At 52.5% G+C, this 21,000-nt stretch overlaps 1 long non-coding RNA gene across 1 annotated transcript; it reads right to left on the minus strand.

Annotated features, from left to right (window-relative positions):
• Nucleotides 1–7,308: 7,308 nt before the first annotated feature.
• On the minus strand, nt 7,309–16,418 carry LOC142860188 (uncharacterized). Its single transcript, XR_012912309.1, has 3 exons — nt 16,293–16,418; nt 15,284–15,436; nt 7,309–12,881 (listed from the first exon to the last, which is right to left on the minus strand). It is a non-coding gene; the product is annotated as an uncharacterized LOC142860188 (long non-coding RNA).
• Nucleotides 16,419–21,000: the final 4,582 nt, after the last annotated feature.

Here is a 21,000-nt window from a genome sequence, read left to right on the forward strand (position 1 = left end):
GAGAGCCTAGAATTGGATGGGGAGGCGTAGAGCCGTAACCCCAGTAAGGATTACCACTAACTTCAGGCCAGTCTGTCTACACAGCGAGTTTGAGGCTAGTCAGGCCTACTACATAGCAAGGTCCTGTGTTAAAAGATCAAGGAGAGGCAAGGGAGAGGAAGAGGGAGAAGAAGAAAAAAAATAAAGGAGAAGTGGGGGGCGGGGAGAAGCACAGTGGCCATATTTCCATTCTCAGATCAGGGAGAGCTTGAGCCCAGGAGACAAGGCTAGCCTGGGCAACACAAGGCTAGCCTGGGCAACCAGATCGGTTTCCTCCACCTCTGCCACGGAGCACTCAGAGGCAAGAGGAGCTTTCCCAGGCTGTGCCTGGAAGAGGGGGAAGGACACCGTGACCTTGTCCCAAGGAAAAGGAGAGGGGTGGTGGTGAGGTTATGTTTCATAGCTCTGAATTCAAGGGATGAACTCAAGGGTTTTCAACTGAAGACGTGAAAATGTCCTAACTTGGTTTTTTTCTGTTTGGGTTTGTTTGTTTGTTTGTTTGTTTGAGACAGGTTTCTCTGTCTCCAACTGTCCTTGAACTCGATTTGTAGACCAGGCTGGCCTCGAACTCACAGAGATCCACTTGCCTCTACTAATACCAAATGCTGGGATTAAAGGCGTGCAATACCACTGCCCAGCTCTAACTTGTATTTTTTTTTCTTTTTTTTTTTTGCTTCCTGACTCTTTGTAATGAATAGGCCAGAGTAAGATTTTTAATTTTTATTTCAAGAAGTGTCTAAGTTGAAGGTCTCTTATTTCACACCACTGGTCAGATGTCTGGTGTTCCTGGCATCACAGAGATGGTTGCTCAAATGGTACCAGCCTTACAACCTCCCAGAGGGCTGTCAAAACCCCAGATTGGCCCCACCCTGGGGATTCTGATTCAGTCAGTCTCTGGTGGGTGGAGACCTGGCATTTCTAACCAGCTACCCTGAGATGTGACGTTGGGACTCTTCTATGCCTTGGAATTACCTGTGTAAGAAGGCTGGTACTTAGCTCCTGCCCAGGCGTAATGAGTCTGGTGCAGCCGGAGCACCAGGATTTCTGGAGGTGCTGGCCAGCTTGGGAATGCTTGGGTTTACAGGAAGAGGCACAGATAAGATTAGGGTCCCTTGGGATTCACGGACAACCTCCTTGTTCTCTTCTACAGGAGCCTGCCAGACAGGGCATCTCAAAATGGAGGGATGCCTAGCCCAGCCATCTTTCCACACTGCGACTTGATCTTGTTTATTTATATGTCTAGAGATGGTCTCATGCCACCCAGGCTGGCCTAGAACTGTCTACGTAGCTAAAGATGACTCTGAACTCCTGATCTTTCTGCCTCTACCTCTCGAGTGCTAGGATTAGAGCTGCGAGCCACCTTGCCTGGTTTCTGCAGCTGTGTCTTTGAAACCAAGCCAGACTGTTAGATTGAGAGAGAGATGTGCGAACCTGCCCCTGTTCCAATCAGGCATCTTCCTGTGCAGGTGGTGGCTCTGGACACATTTTCCTTGTAAAGCGGCAGTTCTCACTATGTGGGTCGCGACCCCCACACAGGGTCGCACATCAGATATTTACATTACAATTCGTAACCGTAGCAAAACTACAGTTACGATGCAGCAATGAAATAATTTTATGGTTGGGGGGTCACCACAGCATGAGGAACTGACTGTATTAAAGGGTTCTCAGCCTGAGGAAGGTTGAGACAGTGCTGGAGAGATCTCTGTAAGCTGCAGCCAGGCATGGCCACCTCCTTCAGTTGCCGTTCACGTATCTCGTTGTCATGGTCCCTACCACTGCCTAGTGTAGCAACACCCCTTCCCTGCACTGGCCAGGATGGCTCTTGGTTTTAGCTGCTTTGTTCTGTGTGCATGTGTGATTTGTGCACATATAATTTATGATGTGCATGTACATATGGTACTCGTATGTGGTGTATGGGTACACACATGTATGCGTGTGTATGTGTTTGTGTATGGTATGTGCATGTGAGGTGTGTGGGGTTAGGGAAGGTAACGAGGTCATGCCCTGTCTTTAGGGAAGTGGCCCTCCATCATCTGTCATCTAACCTAGAGTCTGTCACTAACTTAAAGGGAGGAGTTGGGTAGCTAAGCTCTCTCTATGCCTCAGCTTCCCAGTGTGCAGGGTAAAAGGGTTGAACGTGCTGAGCTTAAGTATTTCCTTTTTTGGGGGGAAGGTCGAGGGTTAGAAGAAGGGTCCCAAGTCCTAGGCAGGAGACATCTGGGCCCTGGGTATGCTGAAGAGGAACTATGGCCTATGCCAGTTCTGACCACAGGCCTGTGACACTCCCCAGTTGCCCAGAGCTGGGCTCTGAGTCCCCACCCACAGGTTCAGACTCAGATTGTTCCTGTGCCCACTCTGGTGGCAGCATTGTGAGTCGTGGCAATGCCCTCAAATTTTGGAGCTCAGTGGGCCCAGTCCTGCAGCTTTGCATCTTCCTTGGCAGTCCAGTTCAGGCAGATAACCAACCCTCCTGGTCTCAGTGTTCCCATGTGTACAATGGGCTGGTAACAGGGCAGGCTGCCCCAGCAGAGCTACAGCCTGGAAGGCATTTCACACAGAGCCCCATGAGTTGAAGCCGCTTGGTGGGGGAGTAGCCAACAGTCACAGCAATGAAGAGGAGACATTAAGTCTTCATCTTGCCAATTCTCAGCCCAGCCCCGACATGCACATCTTGCTAACAAGGGCCCCATTACTGAAGTCCCAATGGAGCCCGGGTCCCTTAAAGTGGAAGTCTGACCTAAGCAGAGTTTACCGAACCAACGTGTGCCCCCGGATCAGGAAGCCCCCTGCCCCTTGCAGTGCCGTATACCCCGAGCCAGACCGAAGATCGTCCCCTGCTGGATAACCTTGGGCAAGTTCATTTCTCTGAGTTGTGGTAAAATGGGAATAGCTCCACAGGGCTCTAACTTAAGCTCCACACAGACAGTGTTCACTTTACCCATCAGGATTACAGCGTCTGGCACAGAGTCAGCGATGAGGACCCCAAGATGACACTGTGTCCCACCCGGTGGCCACTGTGCTCTCTTGGCTCTGACTCTGTGTACGTCTGTTTTGTTCCTGTGCTTTCTTGTGGCTTACCTGTTGGGACACACCCCAGGAAACTGAGACCAGGAGTTACCAGGCCTTTCGTCATCGCTCTTGGCTCCCACCCTCGCCTCCCTGGACAGTTGCAGCACCAGAGTCTGCCCCAGGGCCTGTCCCACATCCTCAACTGCTTCATCTGCCCAGACGATCTCAACAGTCACTACACTCAGTCACGCAGTCACCTCACCACCCATTGGCTCACTGTAAGGAGTGGCTGCTGTTGGATGCTCCTCCCCACGAGCCTGCCCGAGATCTCAGCACCTCCCTCTCATCAGGGCACTACGATGTTTCTTCCTGGACCACCTTAACGCTGCAGCAGCCAGCTCGCCCCAGCTGGACTCACACTGGCTTCTCCTTCAAGGCTTTCTAAGTGGCTGCTGCCCCAGCCATCCAACTCACTGGAGAAAGATACCCTAGGCTGAAAGTTGTGTATTACACCCCAGCCAGGCACCCACACTTGATAGTTCCCCAAATGGTCTTCACACCTTGTCCCTCCCAACCCCTGTTCACAGCCCCTTCTGGTTTCTCCCCTGCACTGGTCCACCTTCCTGTCACACTCCCCATGTGTGTCCCCCCCCCAATCTTCCTGCTGCTCCCAGGAGGTTCCATCCCCTGCCTGCACTGATGCCTCCCAATTGTTGCCAATCTAAGCCCGTGGCCGGTGCTCAAGGTTCCCATGGTTTGGGGTCCTGCCATCTACCCAGCCTCTTCTCCAGCTCCCATAAGGCCCCCTCCACGCCCTCTCTTCTGTTCTGTTCTCACCCTTCTAGCTTATTCCTTCCACTCGGTAAACCCTTACCTTTCAAAGCCAGACCAAGGTCACCTGCTTGGGGAAAGCCACCTACCCAGCCTAGATTACAGACTCTTCAGCCAGCTGCCTATTACCTGGGTGTGACTCCCTTGTTGAGCTTGTCGTGTTATTTTATAATTATTTGCTGTGTGTCGTGTTTCTCCATTAAATTATTGGTTTACTGGGGTCCCTGAGTCCACGCTTCCTCATTGCTGCGCCCCCTGCTCAAACACTTTTGCTCTGTGAAACAACTCCTTCACTTAGTGTCATTAGGATACTATCTCACTTTGTTGGTGGTCTTGGTCTTGTAGCTCTGGAATTTGGGGAAGCCAGGCGCTTCTCTCTTGGGGTCTACTATGGGCTGCCGTAACCCTGAGTGTAAAGTGGCTAGCGTCAGCTGGGCTTGTCACCAAAGTGCTGTGAGAGGCCCCTGTCCAGGCAATCTCAGAGCACTTGGACGTCTTACAAAGCCGGTTCCCAAACCCCAGCGGACCTCCTACAATAGCTAGAAGGAAGCTTTGGGACATGGTTTCTTTTTTCGTTTTGGTTTTTTGAGCTAGGGTTTCTCTGTGTAGCCCTGACTTTCTTGGAACTCACTCTGCAGCCCAGGCTGGCTTCTGCCTTCTGAGTGCTGGGATTAAAGGTGTGTACCACCTTTGACACGGTTTCATCTAGCCTCCCGATTCAAAGGGAGAGGTGTTATGGGGATATTTGTACACTGTGTGTAGATATATTGCTGTGATTGGTTTAATAAAGAGCTGAATGGCCAATAGCTAGGCAGGGGGTATAGGCAGGACTTCCAGGCAGAGAGAGGAAGTAGAAAGAGATAACGGAGGCACAGAGGAGATGCCAATGAGACATGGATAAAGTCGGACAAGCAGAATGAAAGGTAAAAAGCCACATGGCAAAACGTACATTAATAGAAATGGGTTAATTTAAATTATAAGAGCTAACTAGCTAAGAACAAGCCTAAGCTGTAGGCTGAGCTTTCATAATTAATACGAAATCTTTGTGTTGCTATTTGTGAGTTGGTGGCCCAAAGAAAAATCCGACTACAGAGAGGGAAAGAGATGCCAACTTGGATTAGTATTAAAAAATTTATAGGGAGCCGGGCGATGGTGGCGCACGCCTTTAATGCCAGCACTCGGGAGGCAGAGGCAGGTGGATCTCTGTGAGTTCGAGACCAGCCTGGTCTATAGAGCTAGTTCCAGGACAGGCTCCAAAGCCACAGAGAAACCCTGTCTCGAAAAAGCAAAAAAAAAAAAAATTTATAGGGGCTGGAGAGATGGCTCAGTGGTTAAGAGCATTGCCTGCTCTTCCAAAGGTCCCGAGTTCAATTCCCAGCAACCACATGGTGGCTCACAACCATCTGTAATAAGGTCTGGTGCCCTCTTCTGGCCTTTGGCATACACACAGATAGACTATTGTATACATAATAAATAATAAATAAATATTTTAAAAATTATAAAAACAAAACAAAAAAATTTATAGACACTCTTTGAACCCTTCCAGAGCTCCCAACATAGGTTTGGTTAGATTGATAGATCCCCAAGTTGCTTTCTCTGTTCCGTCCATGAAGTCCTAATTGTCCCCTCCTGCCTCTCCAGCATCCCTGAGGACTGTCAGGACAGAGTGACCTGGTGGCAGAGCCTCTGTGTCCTTTTGCCTGAAGGTCATTGGTGTGAGGAACTGTTATAAACCCCTCTCCCCTGGGGGATCTAGGTTCCTTATCTGGATAGCTGGGTCCCCTATTCTCCACCACCCTCCTACCTCTGAAGAATACCCCCATAATTCCTGCTTGATTTCAGAAAGGTAGAAGTGCTGTCTGGCCCCACCTGCCTCTCAAGCTTCCCTCTCTTTTGGTCTTTGCTTCTTGACTACAATACCAGAAACTCACGTGTTATCCAGAAGTAGGAAGGCTGGAGCCTGGAAGTTGGCCTCATAGAGGGATAGTGTGCTTGCCTAACATACATCACACACACACACACACACACACACACACACACACACACACACACACACGGAGCAGAACCTGAAGTCCCTCCTGACCTCTCTTTCAGGCCTTGTCTGAGGCTCCAAAAGTCCGGTGCGGGGGAGAGGGGGGTGGGGAGGACACGACACGGGACGTTGTTGGGGTATCTGTTCGAGGACCGCCCTGGGCCTGCTTTTCTATGTCTCTCCTGGCAGGCTTCGCTGGACAGGCATCTTTGTGTTGTCTCTGAACACCAAGGACAGTATGTATCCCTGCTGTTCTCAAACTGGCTTTTGTCAGTGCACCCTTCGGTCCTCGCTCCCTCCCCCATTCCTCTTTTCTGCTCTATAATATGCCTTACAATGACTGCCTCATGATGTACTATGCCAAACATTTTGGTGGATTCCAATGACTACTTATTTCGTGCAGTCTTGCTAAGGAAACCAAACCGTCAGGGCAGTAAGAATGGAGTGCCCTGGGCTCCCCGGGTCGCTCTCCTACTGGGTGTGCTGTCTGCCTGCAGCCCACTCGCACCCCGCCCCGTACCCCCTCCAGTCCTCTGTGAACGGTCGGGACCGAGGCCACTGGCTCCAGCAGGCTCGCAGCTACCGATTACGTAACTGAGCCCATGAACCCAAATTAAAAGAGGAAACCATCCTCCTGCCGCTCAACTCGCCTAATCCCTGCCTCTGCCCTGGGCCCCCTGCTCGCCTCCAAAGGTCTTGAGCGCGGTACAGATTTCTAATTTCGTTTGCTTATGCAACCAAAAATATGATGGCCGCGTTTCCCGGGGGTGATGGAGTCTGTACTCCCCGCTCCAGGAGCGCTAAAAACGGCAGCACCGAGGCGGGGGCGACGCGGGCGGAGCCGGGAGCCTGTAGACGGGCACCCGCGGTGCTCAGTGGTCTCCAGCTTGCTCTTGATTCCCACTGCCCGCTGACCCTTGCGGTGCGGGGATGCGGGACGCGGTGGGATGCATCTTTCACCCGCGTGTCCCACCCCCAACACCTGCTGGAAGACGTGTGTTACAACATGGTACATTTGGAAATAGGAGAAAAAGAAAAAAGGAAAGGAAATAGCACGCCTCTCAACAGGGGAGGGAGGTGTAGAATAGACAAGGAATACCGAGTCGCTGATTTAAAAGAAAGTAGGGGAGATTGAGATGCGCTGACGTGGATCCGATTTTTTTTTATTTTTTTTAAGCAAGCAGAGGAAATACAGAGAATATGATTGTATCTGTGTCTTTTTATTTAAATCTGTATACGGAGCAGGGAATGTGGCCCAGCTGCTAGAGTGCTGGGAGGCCTGGGTTTCATTCCTAGCACCACATAACCAAGGTAGTCGTCCACACCTGGAATCCCAGCTAGAGAAAGACGAGGAGGAGGAAGAAGAGGAGGAGGCAAGAGCATCACGCAGTCAGAGTGAGTTCGAGGCCAGCCTGGGCTACAAGAATGAGATTCTGTCTCAAAAGGAAAAAAGAATGGGGGGGCTACTAAGATAGGTCATCTAGTAACAAGCCCAGACTTGACCTCTGACCTGCACACAGTTCCTTTGGCACGCACATGTCCAACACCACCAATAAACGTAAAACATGTCATTTTTTTTTTTTTTACGTTTTATTTCAGTGGTGTGTGTGTATGCCAAAGCATTCATGGGGAAGTCAAAGGACAGCATTGGGAATCCAGTTCGCTAACGGCTGTCGAGAAGCTCCTGCTTGAGCCGTCTCCCCACCTGTAAACCCGGAAACCAAGTGAGGCATGCCTCTAGTCCCAGCAGCTGAGGCAGAAGCCTTGCAAGCTGAAGGCCTGCCTGAGCTGCCTAAGGATCAAGGGCAAGACCTTGTCTTAAAATTAAAACAAACAATCGAAACCAAAACACAAAAAAACCAAAAACTGCTTTAGTGGCAGAGCATTGTCTGGCATTCCCTGGCCTTGGGCTCCGTTCCCAGTGGTCCCTTCAAAAGAAGCGATAGTGAATTTTTTTTTTAAACAAGGTCTCTTTACATAGGATAGGCCTGACTGTCCAGCAGCTCACTTTGTAGACCAAGTTGGCTTTAGATCCACAGAGCGATCCATCTGCCTCCACCTCCTGAGTATTAAAGGTGTGTGCCATCATGCCCAAATGATATAATGAATTATTAACACGGTAAATTATCCTGTGGGAACTAAGATGAGGGGTGGTGAGGATGAAATAAATCGGTTTTACTCTTCGTATGATTTCCATCAAAGAGCCTGTGTTTGTATGGTGTTTGCATAATTTTAGAGATTTATTTTTACAGTTAAGGGAGAAGAGGGAGCACGGAGCTATCCCAACCTATTTATTCTCTGGAAGCAGTGGTTAGATTAAGAGTGGACTGGCAAAAAAAAAAAAAAAAGGGCGGGGGGAAAAAGAGTGGACTGGCTGATGCTGGGCATAGTGGCGTGTGCCTTTAGTCCCAGCACTTGGAAGGCTGGAGCAGGTGGATCTCTCTGAGTTCTAGGCCAGCCTGGTCTACAGAGAGAGTTCCAGGACAGCCAGGGCAACACAGAGAAACCCTGTCTCAAATAAATAAATAAATAATAATAATAGTGGATTTTCAGGAAGGCATGGGCTCTCCCTACCCCACCCCTACTCAAGGGGGTGTTCTAGGTCTCCTACCCATGAGGCTGCCTGGGTCCTGGGACTGGCTAGTATCTGACAGGACAGGTACAATGCTGAGGGGCAGAGGTTCAGTGTGGGGAGGGGCTTCCATCTCCCTCCTACATGCAGCTCTGGCTCTTGAAGCAAAAAGCCAGTGACATTTCCTCTTTGAGCCCAAGATATCACCTGCCCTGGCATCTTGGCAGGGCCAGTGGAAGGAGGTGCCACATCACTCCCTGCTTCTTGGAGGCTTGGGGTAGGCTCTCAATGGTGTCCTTGGTATGGCTCCCCAGGATATGGCCAGGGTTCCCTGCTGTCCCAGATGTAGGGAGCCAGGGGGAACTTCCCAAGCTAGAGGTCCCAATGGCTAAGCTGAGCCTGTCTACACAACAGTGACCAACTTGGGGACACAACCTCATTGTGGGGGGGCATGGGTCACTGGGCCATCTCCCATGACACCAGAGACTTCCCTATTCCACCAAAGTGTTATCATTTCAGATCTGGTTCTGGTATCAAATAATCCCTGGAAGTCCCTCGCTGAGCTAACTTCACCTGGTCTCTTCACGTCAGACCTTCTCGGGAGGCTTGCTCTTCCGCGGAACTTCCAAACACTGAGCTAGGGGTATGGGGGCATAGGCACACAGGTGCGAATTCTGGAAAACTTTGGGCGAGCATGAGTAATTCAAGCTATGAGAAAAGCAGAGGCCAGCTCACCTGTGCGATATGGAAGGGCCCAGTCATCCTGCCAAAAGGCTGTGGGGTGGGGCGGCAGGCTTGCCAGAGCAGGTGTGTGGGGCCACCGTGACTATGGGCATAGGCATACACGTGCCTATGCCTAGGCACATGCCCTAGGAGACCCACACTCAAGGTCACACGCAAGCAGATGCAAGCGGATCTGCAGGAGCATGCGCACGCATCTTGGGGAAGTCTCTCCCTCACAAAAACAGAAGAGCAGCCACGGCGCAGGCAACACACCCACACAAACCCACACACCATACAAGCTCACACCTGAAACGGCAAGGAGGCAAGTCACAAAGCCGTGCAAACGGACACACACACGGTCATAGTTTGGTGCCCAGGCAGGACATTGCATGCAACACCGACCTGTGCGCACTGGGGCTCCCTCCAGATGCTGGGGCAAGGGGACAAGTGTGGAAATTCAGATAACATGGCTGCATCCCCACAGCGTGTCTAACGCTATGAAGACAGGACCCTGGAGTGGGGATGCAATCTTGGTTCCTAGGGGAGCTGGGGGACTCAGGAGCACGTGGCACACTTTCCAGGGGCATTTGCCCTTTGATATTTTGATCCTCGTTATTCTCGGCGCTGGAATGTGGCACATTCACTGGGAAGTTTTCGTATTGCTACCACAAAGGGGGACGGGTGGTTGGATTAAGGGTATCCCTTGTTTGCCCCCATCACAGACACACCAGTGTTTCCTCCTCCAACACATCAAGTCCCGTAGGAGCCAGCAAAACAGGTGGGGTAGAGCACCTGGCCCGTGTAAGGCCCTGGGGTTCCGTCCTCCACGCTACAAACCAGACAGCAGCAGCTGAGAAACAGCTGACAGGCCTCTGGAGAGAAGGGCTGACTGCTCCCGGCCGACGCTCTGGCTGCCCTTTCTCAGCTCCTGGCGGGTAGGAGACAAGTCAGTGGATTTCCAAATCTATTTAATCCCTGGGTTCTGACGCACCTGGTTCACCACCAAGCAGGATCTAGTGCCCACAGATCTGATGTCAGAGGGAGGGAGTGGCCTCTGCCAGCCTTGGCATCACTCCAGCCCTCCTGCCCATGTGGCAGCCTGGCAGAGCGACACAGAGGGAGAGACGCCCCAAAGCCTGGGCCTCTTGAATCTCAACCATTTGCTGGCTGGCCAACATCAGCACAGGCTAGAAAATGACAGTGGAAACCAGTAACACGGAAAAGCCATCAGGAGCTAACAAAGAGAGCCGAGTACGGAGACATAATCTTGTGTTTATCTTACAACAATGGCGACGTATTTAGGCACAGAGGGCACTTGGAAAAGCTAACAGACTATCTGTGGAAAGTTATCATTCAACAAATATTTCTTGTCAGATTGGCTGAAGTTCTGGGCACACAGGACAGACAGAAACCCTTAGGGGGTTTAAATCCCAGAGAAGGTCCAGGTCATAGAATACGTGAGGTCAATGGACAGCAATTTAAATGGTGAAAAGGTATAAACAGGAAAATCCACGGAGGGGCATGGCAGCTTGGGTGACGTGATTTTCTTTGTAAATTTGTTTTAGGAATATGTTTTCTTTATAGTTGTGTGTGTATGAGGTTTGGGGGCATGCCGGTTCCTTGGTATGCCTCGGAAGGTCAGAGGGCAACACTGTCGAATTTATTGTTTCCTTCACCTTCCCAGGGGCTCCAGGGAAGGAACTAGCCTGGCAGGCTGTCGTAAATGCTTCGCCCTGGGAATCATCTAGCTTGCTCTTATTCAGCTTCTTTGAGACAGGCTTTCGCGCTGTAGCCCGAGGTGGCCTCAAGCTCATCTTCTGGCCTCTGCCTCTCGAGTGCTTGATTATTGGTATGTTCCACCATTCCCATCTCAGAGAGTGTGATTTACAAACGAACGAACAAAAAAACAGAATGTGCCTTTAGGGTAGTTATAGATTCATAGATAAAGAGGAACACAGTAAAGACTTCCCCATACCCCTCCCCATCATAGTTTCTCCATTGATGACATCTTTCATTTATCGTTATGGATATATATATATCAGGGTTTCTCTGTAGTTTTAGAGCCTGTCCTGGAACTAGTTCTGTAGACCAGACTGACCTCAAACTCACAGAGATCCGCCTGCCTCTGCCTCCCTAGTGCTGGGATTAAAGGTGTATGCTGCCACCACCTGACTGATATATTTATATATATCAGAGTCTATGTAGTTTAAGCTGGTCTCAAACTCACCATCCTCCTGCCTCAGCTTCTGAGTTAGGGTATAGTGTCACCACATCCAGCAGAAATTATTAGACACGGAAACTTCTAGAGTCCTTTCACCAGACCTTTGTTCTGCTAACCCCTTTCCGACCCAGGACCCTCCACACACCACATTCCATTCCATTGTCTCCCCTCTAGAGGCTTCTCTCGGCCAAAGCAGTTCTCACTTTGATGATTCTAGTTGTTTTGAGGGATCCCAGTCAGGTATTTTGTAGATGCCCTTAAACCAAAATTTGCCTGCTGGAAGCTGGGTGTGGCAGAACACCCCATAATTCCAGTATTTTAGAGGTGGAGGCAGGAGAGTCAGAAGTTCAAGGCTATCCTCAGTTACACAGTGAGTTCAAAGTCAGCCAGGGCTACACAAAACCCTGTCTCAAAATATCAAAAAAATACAATTAAAAAAATTTTTTGTCTGCTGTTTCTTCACACGACTAAACCAGGGTTGTGAGCCCTGGGGAGCCAGGTGACAAAGGGGCAGCGCCATTTTCTTCACACCTTGGTGCACAGTGTTGACCTCGACCCTGGCTGGTAAGGTCTGTGTGAGGAGCCCCTGACATTCCATGCCACGTGACCTCTGGGCTCTTCTCTCCCACTGATTGGTTATTCACTTACTGTCACAAGCTGGTGAATGCGTTTCACCTCTGGGTTATACAAGCCAGCCCTACCTGCTGTGCTGTGCAGCTGCTCCAGCACCGCTGGACACACCCACATTCGAGTGGCTCCTAACTTCGATCCTCCTTCCTTTCCGAGGCTTTGAGATACTCTGCTCACATCTTGCCTATTTCCCGTCCTAGTCTAAGAAGCAGCGTTTTCTCCAAGAAGCCATGGGTCCTCTCAGCACAGCACGGGTTAGAAAGCAAGATGTGGGCACTGCGAGCCATCAGCATGGAGGTCCAGAAGGAAGGAAGGCTGTCTGGAGAAGAACCCTCCTGAAGAACTGAAGAAGGTGGCACTTGGGGGGCGGGGCTCCAAGAGAGAACAGACAGTGCAAGGGCCCTGGGGCCGGTACATGGGTTCTGTCATCACAGAACAAAGCCAGTAGTAGCTGACCCAAATGAGTGGTATCGGAGATGAGGCAGGTAGAGGTGGGAAAAGGCCATCACAGAAGACTTCGGCTTTTCCTCTGAAGGACGGGGGACCAGGCAAATGGCATGATCTGACTCATTTCTTAATAAAATCAATCTGGCTGTGATGCCTGGAACTGAAGGAAAGGCGGAGAGCAGATGCTGCAGATGCTGCTATGACCAGCTGGGACCAGGTGTGAAGCATGGCTCCTGGGGGAGCTGGAGGGATGGCTCAGTGGTAAGAGCATGTACTGCTCTTTCAGACTTGAGTTCCGAAAGCAACCAGCAACCACATCTCCCAAGTGCCTGCCACTCCAGCTCTTGGCGGATCCAATGCCCCTGGCCACTTGGCACCTGCACATAATTAACATTAATCAAGAATTTTTTAAAAGAGGGGCCTCCATGTGAATACATGCTTTTTGTCATTATCTTCTCTTTTGAGACAGGTTGTTGCTCTGTAACCTTGACTAGCCTGGAATTCACGGTGTAGACCAGGCTGGCTTTGAATCTGATGACTGTTCTGCTTCTGCCGTCCAGGCGCTGGGATGAGAGGCGTGAGCCGCCACTCCGGGATCCTCTGAACCCACACATACTAAAGGCAGAGCCGAGGGCATTTGCTGCCAGAGACACCGGGTGAGCAATGAATGGATGACTCTGAGGGGTTTGCCTGGCTGTGTGGGAGGAGGTGGTTGTGGTTAGCCGGGCAGGGAGTCTTGTGAGCACACCAGGCAGTTTGGGGGGGCTGCCCTTCTGAGCACACCAGGCAGTTTGGGGGGCTGCCCTTGTGAACACACCAGGCAGTTTGGGGGTTGCCCCTCTGAGCATACCAGGCAGTTTGGGGGGCTGCCCTTCTGGGCACACAAGGCAGTTTGGGGGGCTGCCCTTCTGAACACACCAGGCTTAAAAGGCTGATCACTAACCCAAGTGGAGATAGTGAGTTGGCAGAGAGAGGTGAGGGGAGCTGGCCCAGGCTGAGCAGGAGAGAGCGGGGCTCAGGCTCTGTACCCCTGGTCCAGACATCGCTTTAGGCCTATAGCAGCTGCTCAGCCTGAGTCCAACCCAAGGAACCCACCTCAGCCACTAGGGCAGGGAAGTAGTCTGGAGGACAGCCAGTCCTGGACTGTGCTTCATACTCTGACAGGGTTTTGCGTGAACACTGGGTGCTCAGGCACGGGAATGTAGCGTACTAGGTCTTCCTTCCTAGGAAAAGATACGTCAGCGCAGGTCCTTCTACTGCTAAATGAAAAGATGAAGGGGTGAATGGATGAACAACTCTCTCTCCACTCCTAGGGCTCCCAGGATTGGCTCGGTTCTCCTCGAGTCTAAGAGACCAAAGCGGACTCATGTGTATGAAAGACAGGAAAGAAATTCCCCAGACCTCCGCCGATCACATCTCCTCCTAGGTCTGCAAGTCTACCCTGCTTCTCTACCCTCTGTAAGGCAGAAACCTCCATTATGGCACCACTTGCTTACAACCTGGGCCTTTGTTCTTCTTGTTTCCTGTGCCCCAGAACATCCAGAGAGGGTTCTTGCTAGAGAAACACATTGGTGGCTGCGTGTGGGGGCACAGAAGCTGATGCAGAAGGAGCAAAAGTTCCTTGCTGCCTAGCCTGCACAGCAAGTTCAAAGCCAGGCTGAGTAACTTAGTTGAGACTCTATACCTCATAGGCAGAGTGCCCACCTTGTATGTGTGAGGCCCCGGGTTCAATATCTAGCACTGTAATAAAAGATTAAGTAAAAAGCCCAGTCTCCCTTAAGCCCTTGGGACAGAGGCAAGGGCCTGTGAGGCCTCCTATCTAGGCAGTCTCCAGAGGGTTGATTCTCACCTCACCTCACTACAGTAGCCCCTGACGATGCTTACTGCCTCCCACACACCCCCTCTACACTCGCCCCTCCCCCAAATGCAACGAACTCTTCAGACCATCAGGTTAACCAGTGTTAAATCCTGAGGTGCTGCTGCCCAGAGGCCTGGCTCTGCCTTGAGTTGCAGGTGCTCAGTGAGCCCTGTGATCTGGAGCCCTGCAAGACGGAGGCTGCAGGGTACAAGGAGCCCTAATGGAGGTTATGGAGCACGCCGAGGGTGCCTAGAGGCTCTCTGGAAGATGCCATTGCTGGCCAGACGCTGGCCAGACTCTGGGCTGCCTGCTGGGGAAACAAGCTTTCTCTGTCCTGAGTTTGACCTACAAGCGAGAGTCAGGAAACAGCAAGGCTGGACTAGTTAGATACCTCTAAATGTATGATTTTTCCTTTCTTTTTTTGCATTTTTGTGCCTTCTACTAAGAAGAAGAAAAAAAGAAGCAAGCTCTCTTTTTAGAATGAAAACCAAAACCTAACATTGGGCTGTTCTGCGGCCACGCTGGTGAGAAGTCAGCACTCCCTGAATGATCTGAGCTAAAGAGACATGCCTGTCCTATGGATCCGAGGGCAGAGGCTGGAGTGGGCCCAGCGATGCTCGCCACTGTTGCCAGGGGCTGGAACCCACCCCAGTGTCCGTCAACAGTAAAACGGATGGCTAAATTATGAGAGTCTCACAGTGACGAGCTCCCAGCAAGACCAGGGACCTTGAGTGGCCTGGGACTGCTCAAGGCAACGTGGCTGGACCTCACAGGACACTGAGTGAAGCAAACACCACACTACACAGTAGGAACTGTGTAATGCCATGCCACACGGACGCTTGTTAAAAACTGACCACAGCCTATGGGGTGGCATGGGGCTCGCCCTGAGAGCTGTCAGTGGGCTGGCTCCATGGGGCTCACCTGTAAGAGTTGTCAGTGAGAGGAGTTTTTGATGAGCTTTTTCGGTGGTGGTGAGTGCTGACTTGAGGGGTCCAAGGTTTCATGTAGTCCAGGTAGCTCAAGCTCTATATGTAGTCAAGGATGACACTGAACTTCAGTCTTCTCCTTGTTATACTTCCCAAGTGCTAGGATTAAAGGCAAGCAAGCTCCATCAATGGTGCCAGAGATGGAACCCAGGGCTTCACAAGCTAGGCCAGGACTCTACCAACTGAGCTACACTCCTATCCCCGTATCCTCTGCCCCCTGCTGTGTTTTGGTCTGGGTACTGGCCACATGGCTATGTTCACCTTGGGCTAAGTCCCTCTCTGTACATTGTCTAACGGTTGGCCCGTGGGCTTTAATCCCACCCTCCGCCCCAAAGAAAGTTTTGTTTTTAAAAATAGAAGGCATACCTCCCCTACCCTGCGGGTCAAATCTTCCTCCCTTTTCCGCCCACGAGGAGGTAGGGAGTCATGCCTGCTTCCCTGGTGCATAGCCAGCTGACAGATTGCTGCCACTACAGCCTGTCCATTTAGCCTTCCAGAGTGAGATGGGGACTCTTGTTCCCATCTAGCTGAGAACACATGCCTCTGGGGTCAACTCCATATCAGATCAGGCCTCTGGAGGCTGGGCGGTCCCTCTCGGCTTTGACATTCTGGGCCTCCCTATCTCAGCTGGAGCAATCTGAGGACTGGCTTGGGAGAGTGAGATGCATGATCAGGTACCTGCGTTTGGGGATCGCATGCTAAGGACCTCCACCTTCTGGTCTCTTCTGACTGGCAGAGGTACCTTAATTTAGGATACAGGGAAGCCCAGGAAGCCTGGCTTGACCTTGTGTGCCACCCCCAAAGGTCAGCTCTCTGGGGTTCAAGTTCCCGTGGTGGCTGGGAGACCAGAAATCAATCCGACTGGTCCGCCAGGGAGGGGTGTGGATCCAGCGAGCTGCCCTCAGCAGCCTGGCACGGTTATTTATAACCGTGGGTCGCCTTACCTCCTGACCTTCAGCCCGGAGCAGCAGCGACCTGTGGCGATTAGCATCTCTCCCAGCGCCCACTGCGAACAAACACCCCTCTGTGAGGTCTCCAGGAGGAGGGCCTGCCGGAAGCAGGATGTTGACTGTGCGTGGCTCCTCAGGGTGGATCCAGTCCCGTGTGTGTGTGTGTGTGTGTGTGTGTGTGTGTGTGTGTGTGTGTGTGTGAAGGGGGAGGTGCATCTGTGGGAAGATGCTTCAGATACTCCTGTTGCCTCGCTTCCAGCCTTGCAAATGTTCTGGACTATTCTGGGCAGCAGCTTTATTTACAATATAGGACTCCCTAGCCTGGGTCTGCTCCTGCTCTGAGCCAGAGAGAATGAAGCTGGCAGTCCTGGTGTCTGGAGTAAGTTTGCAGATGCGACCCCCTGGTACCATACTGCATTGAAGCCAGGTCACAACCATCACACAGAACTCCCAGACTTCCCCTGGCTTTTCCTATTGGACCCCAGACCCCCACCAGTGGTCTGGGAGAGAGCTGGGCAGGGGACATCACCCAGTGTGGTCTTTCATTCAGCAGTTTTGTTGGGCCTCTACTAAGCGCCTCCCAGAAGTTACTGCCTGTGGGAGGTGGGTGGAAAGCCCACAGGGAAGCCTAAGGTTGGGCGGTGGCAGAAGGTGTGAGACTTGGAGAAGGACATCAAGATGGAGGAGGGGCAGGAGGGAGGGTGTCTGGGGAGGCAAGGCTGAGTAGCTGTCAAGGGCAGACAAGGCCAAGCTTAACATCACATTCTAAAGCCAGCGAAGGCTGTGGCTCAGGAGAAGGGCCTCCCCAGGATAACTTCCAATGACCTTGCCCCCAGCACAGAGGGTCAAAGTCTCACCCAGTGTCCCTCTGGGTGGTGGGCCTGAGAAGGCTGTGGAGAGGCCAGCTGAAGCTGGTTCTGCCCATCGAGAGGCTTGGGCGCACTGTGATTGGAGGAAGACTGGATACTGTTCTGAGACCCTGTCTCACTGGACTGCTTTGGCTGGCTTGGAGCTCTGCACGAGACCGGGCTGGCCTGTGCGGCCGAAGGGGAAGGGCAGCCACATCCAGCCTCTGGCGCGTCCCCGGCACTTAGCTCTCGCTGCCTGCGTCTGTGACCTAGTCACCTTCTAGACTAGAGGACCTGCGCTCTCCTCCCCACACCCTACCCTACCCCCACTACTTCCCACCCCTCCCCACATCCCTATCCCACCTCCACTACTCCACCCCTCCCCCACCCCTACCCTATTCCACTCCTGTCCCCCTCCTCACATTCCACCCCCACCCCCTCCCCACACCTCTACCCCACACCCACTATTCTGCCCCTACTGGCCTCCCCACACCCACTCCTCCACCCCCATCCCCCTCTGGCTCAGCCCACACGTGTCTTTTGATCTAGGGAAGTTCAAGGGGGACAGATCAGGGATAGACGCATGAGTGGCTGTGGCTGTGGCCAAGAAATCATTGCACAGTATAAAGAAATGGTCTGTGTGCTGGGCGCGCCCTTTGTGGGAGGTGCTGTGCATGGGGGGCTGAGTGTAGGATCTTTGCGGGAGGAGGGCCTCAAGAGAGTCTGGGTAAGAGTATGGGTGTGGGCTGGAGTTACAGGAATGTCTTGGCAGGTGAGGCTGGGGGCTTTGGGCCCTGCAAGGGCCTCTCCCTCATGACCAGTGTGGGGCAAGTGGGCCCTGACCAGTCAATGAACTCAGGGTCTGGAAGAGTCAGCGGCTTTTCCACCTTTTTTGCCAAATGGGATGTCAGCATTGGGGCGGGGCGGGGTGAGAGAGGGAAGGGGGATGCCGGCAGGCAGGCAGGCAGGCAGACCAGGCTGGGAAGGTGGCAATGACTTCATGACAGCTGGCTGCTGAGCAGTTGGCTGAGGGGGTGGGGAGCTGGAGCCTGACCGGGCCAGGAAACCTGCCCCCTTGGCCACTGGTCAAGGCCAAGGTTACTGTTCCTTTCCAGACAGGGATAGGCAGCCTGACTTCAGTTCCCTTTCTGGGGCCTCCTGACTGCACACCGGCCATCCTGGGTAAGGACACCTGTCCCCACTTTACAGATAAGGAAACTGAGGCTCACTAAAGTTGTGAGACTGGGGAGGGGTGGCAGACGTCCCCTACTGTGCCACTGAAGACTGAATGCCTATGTGTGTGAGCACCGGGCCTTCTCTGAAACACACCCAAAGGAGCTTCTTCTTGGGGAGTGCCTCCACTTTCTACTGGGGGCGGGCAATCAACAGCAGTGTCCCCCCTCCCTACCGCAGGCCAGAATGCTGTTTTCCAGCCAAGACTTCATTGAGTGCTGCCTCAGACCGGCTCCTCAGCAGGGCTGGTGGGACACCAGACCACAGACCTGGTGGGTGTGAACCTGGCCTTTGTACCCACAAGCTGAGATCAGCTTTGGGGGTGTTCTTTCTTCCCCCATTTACTAGTTTCCCATAAGAATAATAACTACCCTACATAACCTTTGTAGTTCATAAAGGGCTTTCACAGACATTGTCTGGTTCAGTGTTTACCCTCGCCTTGTCACAAGCAACTCATGCACCCATTTTATAGAATAAGAAACTGAAGTCAAAGAGGGAGGTTCTGGATGAGTCTCAGATCCCAGGGCCAGGAAGTAGCTGGTGCTCAGGCCTCTCTGACCCAGACATCTGCCTCAGCAGCACCTTTTCAGGGAGCTTGGCAGTCATGTGACTGAGACCCGGTCCTGCAGCCCACAGTGAGGAGTACAGCAGTCCTCAACACCTCCAGTGGGAATGTGTGAGCCTACTCCCTCCCCACTTGTCCTGTGTGGGGTGGGGAGAATGGCACAGGGAGGAGGCACAGTGAGACAAAGGTGACCCATGCTGAGAGAAGGCCCTGTGCTCAGGAGGGTCTCCCAGAACAGCACTGGCCCATGGTGGTATTAAGCTCTGGCCGAGGAGTGGACCAAGAGTCTGGCAGCAACAGCGCCTGGAGCCAGCTGCTGCCCTGTGCGACCCTGTCTGCAGCTGGAGGAGAAAGGACAGTACAGTGAGGTGTGGGGTTTCTCAAGTGGAGAGAGGATCCGGAAGCCACCTTCCTCAGTGGGACACTGTCAGTCCCTCCTCCGGCCGTGAGTGCACTCAGCAGAAAAGGGCGGTGCTGGTGGTAGAGCCCACTTGCTTTTTTAGAAATACTAGTGACCAGTGCAACTGCAAACACTGAGCACCAAAAGCCCCCCTTCCTTCCAGTGGCTCCTGGGAAACCTGTAATGGAGGAAGTTGTTTTATGTATGTGGCGGGGTGGTCACCCTTTTATTTTTCAGACAGTCTCATTTTCTGAGATAGCACTGGCTGGCCGGGATCTTGGGATCCTCCTGTCTTAGCCTCCCAAGTTTGGGCATTATAGGTGCATCCTGCATAAAGGGATCTGGTTTTTATTGAGGAATGGTACCTGATTAGTTAGAAAACTTCTAGGCCCTAAGGGATGGGGTTAGGATCATACCCCGCCTCACCCCTGCCACTGCAGAGAGTAGGCTTCCTTGGGGAACCTGAGCAAAAGGAACATTCTAGTAAGTGTACTGGTAATTCTGAGAAAAGTTTCAGGGCCAGTTCTCTATGCCATCTACCCTTGCCTCCTTTCTGACTGGGGGCTGGGAGGGAATGTTCCCTTAAACCTCTCAGCCCTCCTGGGTTGTGGCTGCCTCCCCCAGATAATCCAGACCCTGCAAGGAGACATCATGGGTACGGCTGGCTGGCTGCCCCTCTGAGAGGGCATGTCCGTAATGCCGAGGCCAAATATAGAGGGAACCAGACACCTCATGGACCCAGGGCCCAGGGAGCCCCAAGGACTCCACGGTGCATGCCCCACCCCCGGCTTTTCTGAGCCTTGCAACCACCACCACCCCCAGCCTGGGCAAGCAGCCAGGAGACTGGCATCCCCTTTTCTGGCCCCAGCTCACTTGGGTACATGTCCCAACAAGTCCAAGCACAGCAGGAGGCTGGCTCAAGGGGGTGGGGGCAAAGTTTGCGCTGGGCGTGAGCGTGGGGACACCTTTCTAAGCCCTTTTACAAGCGTACCTTCCCAGAGGGCTCTCAGTACCGGGAGACCAAGAAACCACTCTGCCTTCTGTTCTTTAACTTCCCCAGAAGACCAAGACCATAAAGTTGGGGTGCGGGAGACCAGAAAGCCAGGCCAAACCCCAATAAACTGCTGGCCAAATCGAACTGCAAATAATTAGTCCCAATTGCCTCCACCCTCCTCTCTGGGGAGGGACAAGTCAAAGGGCAGAGTTGCTGACGCAAATGTCAGGGGAGACATGTGGAGGCTTGAAACAGCTGGGCTCCTGCTCCCAGCGAGGTCACTGGAGCTCTGAACACTGTGTCCCCCAGGGTGGCTGGGAGAATTGTTCTCAGAGCCCTTGAGGTGAGGGGGCTCTGTGGCTTTTCCTTCCCAGTTCCAAGGTCATTAGAGCCAGATGGAGGAGGTTAATCAGACTCTTGGGGAAAGCCCTCTATCTCCTGTGAAGGAGATCCTGGCTCTAAACCCTCTTCTAGGTTGTCCGTCCGGTGGGCATGCCTCGGCAGCTCCACCAAGTCTTTGCAAAGTGGTGACCCCCAGCGGCCAGTGCATGACTTCAATTTGGGCCTAGGCGGCTACCATTCAAACACTGCAGCCTCAGCCCCAGGCCAGGGAACGTTGGACACAGCAAGAGTAGCTTGGGGATTTGGCTTTGGTCAGGGTT

The sequence above is a fragment of the Microtus pennsylvanicus genome, chromosome 11 (genome assembly GCF_037038515.1).
Source record: "Microtus pennsylvanicus isolate mMicPen1 chromosome 11, mMicPen1.hap1, whole genome shotgun sequence".
Classification (NCBI taxonomy): domain Eukaryota; kingdom Metazoa; phylum Chordata; class Mammalia; order Rodentia; family Cricetidae; genus Microtus; species Microtus pennsylvanicus.